The sequence below is a fragment of the Nanorana parkeri genome, unplaced genomic scaffold (genome assembly GCF_000935625.1).
Source record: "Nanorana parkeri isolate BGI_ZX_2015 unplaced genomic scaffold, ASM93562v1 scaffold171, whole genome shotgun sequence".
NCBI lineage: Eukaryota > Metazoa > Chordata > Amphibia > Anura > Dicroglossidae > Nanorana > Nanorana parkeri.
This window is the reverse complement of record NW_017306439.1, coordinates 235,785-239,720: the sequence shown is the minus strand read 5'-3', so window position 1 is coordinate 239,720 and position 3,936 is coordinate 235,785.

Here is a 3,936-nt window from a genome sequence, read left to right as displayed (position 1 = left end):
CCCCTCCCCCCCCAATCCAACTTTAACCCATCATCAAACCAGCTTGGGACATTTATCATACACTGGATCACATAAAGTGCTGACTGGTGGGGTATGGAGGGTACTTCCTGTGGGCGGAGCTGTTGTAGATATCTACCAATCCCTCTTTCTTTTATGTTTCTTTTGTTTATCTTTGTAACAATAAAAAGGAGACTGAAAAGTCTCCTTTTCAAATGGTGTATTCAGTCTAACATTTTAAAAAAAAGTAAGCCGACAGCAGGTATCAGACCAACGTACAACTCTGTTCTATAAGAGGCGTCCTATGTTGCATGCAGGATACAAGGTGGAGGGGTAGTTTGATGTTTTTTAACTCAATTTTACCATTTTCTTTCTACAAAATGAGGAGTGACCCTGGTGACCCCCAGATGATGACTGAACAAAGATGGTGCCATCCTTCTAGAGAGAAAAGCAGTTGAAGGCATTGTCTTGTCCTGTGATCTCTGTGGGAGGTAATAAATACCTGGAAGGGTCACATGACACATACCTCAGCTTGATGCACTGATCATGAAGATATACTGTACACCTGATGACATCTTCACGTTCATTTGACTACATATAGATGGCGGGTGGTGTTGCTGTAGTCCTCCACTAGGAGTCAGGTTGTGTCTGTGATCCGGAGATGGAATGTTTCTGCTATAAATAGCTGTAGAAGATGATTGAATTTACATAATGTTCATAGAGGAGGATGTTGTCCCCCCAATGTCTGTCCTCCGACACCCTGCAATTGTTTCTTCTTTTATCTGTTATATTATATTCTTCCTCTCTCATTTTTCTGTATTCAGTTTTATTTTGAATTCTTTCCTTTATGGACACACATACACAGAGTGAAATACAACAAGATGCCGGATACATTGTATACCTAAGAGAGAATCATCCCATAGAAGAAGATACATTTTATACACTGGAGATAATCCTCCCATAGAAGAAGATACATTGTATATCCCGGAGAGAATCGTCCCATAGAAGAGGATACAATATATATCCCGGGGAGAAATATCCCATAGAAGAGGATACAATGTATATCCCGGAGAGAATCGTCCCATAGAAGAAGATACATTGTATATCCCGGAGAGAATCGTCCCATAGAAGGAGATACATTGTATACACTGGAGAGAATCCTCCCATAGAAGAGGATACATTGTATATCCCGGAGAGAATCATCCCATAGAAGAAGATACATTGTATATCACAGAGAGAATTATCCCATAGAAGAGGATACATTGTATATCCCGGAGAGAATCATCTCATAGAAGAGGATACATTGTATATCCCGGAGAGAATCATCCCATAGAAGAGGATACATTGTATATCACGGAAAGAATCATCCCATAGAAGAGGATACAATGTATATCACGGAAAGAATCATCTCATAGAAGAAGATACATTGTATATCCCAGAGAGAATCATCTCATAGAAGAGGATACATTGTATGTCCCGGAGAGAATCATCCCATAGAAGAAGATACATTGTATATCACGGAGAGAATCATCCCATAGAAGAAGATACATTGTATATCACGGAAAGAATCATCTCATAGAAGAAGATACATTGTATATCCCAGAGAGAATCATCTCATAGAAGAGGATACATTGTATGTCCCGGAGAGAATCATCCCATAGAAGAAGATACATTGTATATCCCGTGTTCATAACATTTCAAAAGTAATTATTAATATTATTGAATTAATTTTAAAAAATCCCTGGTAATCTTTCATTTGTTCAGACACTTCCTGTTATAGGGTGACAACGCTTTGCCCCTGTCTCCCAATAATGCTCCTGTGTTGTCACCTTGTCACATGGGCTCTTATTCAGCTTCCACATGCAATGTTATTTCAAAAGACATTTTCAATCTTTATAAATCTGCAGCTTTCATTAAAATAATCCCCGGTAATCCTGCCATGAAGGTCCTTGCTCAGGCACTTCCTGTTATAGGGTGACAACGCTCTGTCCTTGCTCAGGCACTTCCTGTTATAGGGTGACAACACTCTGTCCTTGTTCAGACACTACCTGTTATAGGGTGACAGTGCTCTGTCCTTGCTCAGGCACTTCCTGTTATAGGGTGACAACGCTCTGTCCTTGCTCAGGCACTTCCTGTTATAGGGTGACAACGCTCTGTCCTTGTTCAGACACTTCCTGTTATAGGGTGACAGTGATCTGTCCTTGTTCAGGCACTTCCTGTTATAGGGTGACAATGCTCTGTCCTTGTTCAGACACTTCCTGTTATAGTGTGACAGTGATCTGTCCTTGTTCAGGCACTTCCTGTTATAGGGTGACAACGCTCTGTCCTGGTTCAGACACTTCCTGTTATAGGGTGACAACGCTCTGTCCTTTTTCAGGCACTACCTGTTATAGGGTGACAACGCTCTGTCCTTGTTCAGTCACTTCCTGTTATAGGGTAACAATGCTCTGTTCTTGTTCAGGCACTTCCTGTTATAGGGTGACAATGCTCTGTCCTTGTTCAGCCACTTCCTGTTATAGGTTGACAATGCTCTGTTCTTGTTCAGACACTTCCTGTTATAGGGTTACAATGCTCTGTCCTTGTTCAGCCACTTCCTGTTATAGGGTGACAACGCTCTTCCCTTGTTCAGACACTTACTGTTATAGGGTGACAACGCTCTGTCCTTGTTCAGAAACTAGGGTGACAATGCTCTGTCCCTGTGTCAAAGTTGTCCTCCTGCGTTGTCACACAGGCTTCTGATGGAGACTACAAGTGCCCATTTCATCACACATTACACAGACATGATCCACTGTTGTCACCATCAGGAAACCCGTCCTGAGAAATGCCATGCAGTCATCACTGGAGTGCATGTAAACAGGAAGTGGCTGCAAAGAGGCTGCAGGAGATCAGCAGCTCTGAGATACAATAAAGGTAAAAACAGGGATTATATATTTTATAAAAATGAGTTATTTATGAACACAGTGCCCGGACCAAACTAACTGTCATTTGGTTACATCTACACTACATTTATGTTGATACAAATCTCCTGTATTCTTCTTATATGAATCCATCTTTCCTCATCCATTTGGATCAGGGGGTGTTGAAGGTGCTTCAGCATGTCATTCAGAGTCATCATAGAGCAATAGTGCCTGGGATGAATTGTATTCTCCATTGGAAGTCCACCTGACAACGCAGGAGAACAATTGGGAGACAGGGAAAGAGTGTGGTCAGCCTATAACAGGAAGTGCCTGAACAAGGACCTCCGTGGTGGGATCACCTGGAATTATTTTTATGAAACCTTTAGATTTCCAATGACATTTAATATGAAGGTTGTGAGATTTCACTGATTGGTTTTACATCCCTGCACTCTGATCGGCTCCATTAGAGCAGCAGCCATGATCGCGGTTGCTATGGTGACCGCTTGCCCTGACTGACACCGCTCTGGCTCCTCCCTCCTGCTGTCAACAGTGGAGAGTCGCTAGGCGGCAGCACCGGCCTTTTAAAAAAAATGTGGGCGGAGTTACACTCATCTGGCGTAATCTATTCCTCCGATTGGGCTCACTCCGGGCAGTGGGCGGGGTCTACCTGAGGGAACGCGCTCGCGGGCGTGTGCGGTGCTGTAGTGCCTGACTGAAAAGGCGTGGCTCGCGAGCTGAGAGGGTGGAGCCTAGCTGAAGGAATGCCCTCGCGGGCGTGTTTTGGGCGGGAAAGGCATGTGGGCCTCCGTGGTGGGTGTGGTTTAGGAGTGAGGCGGACGGGCGATTGGGCTGTACCCCGTTGAACAGGGCACGGCCTAACCGAGGGAATCCGCTGGTGGGCGGGGAAGGCCTGTGGTGGCTGCGCTGGAGGGCGTGGCCTGGCAGTCGGGTTTGTGTGTGGAGACGGTTCATGAGGTTAGTCCGGACACTCCGCCACCACACCGGGCTCCTCCGCCTCCCCAACATGGGGCCGTAGCCGGCC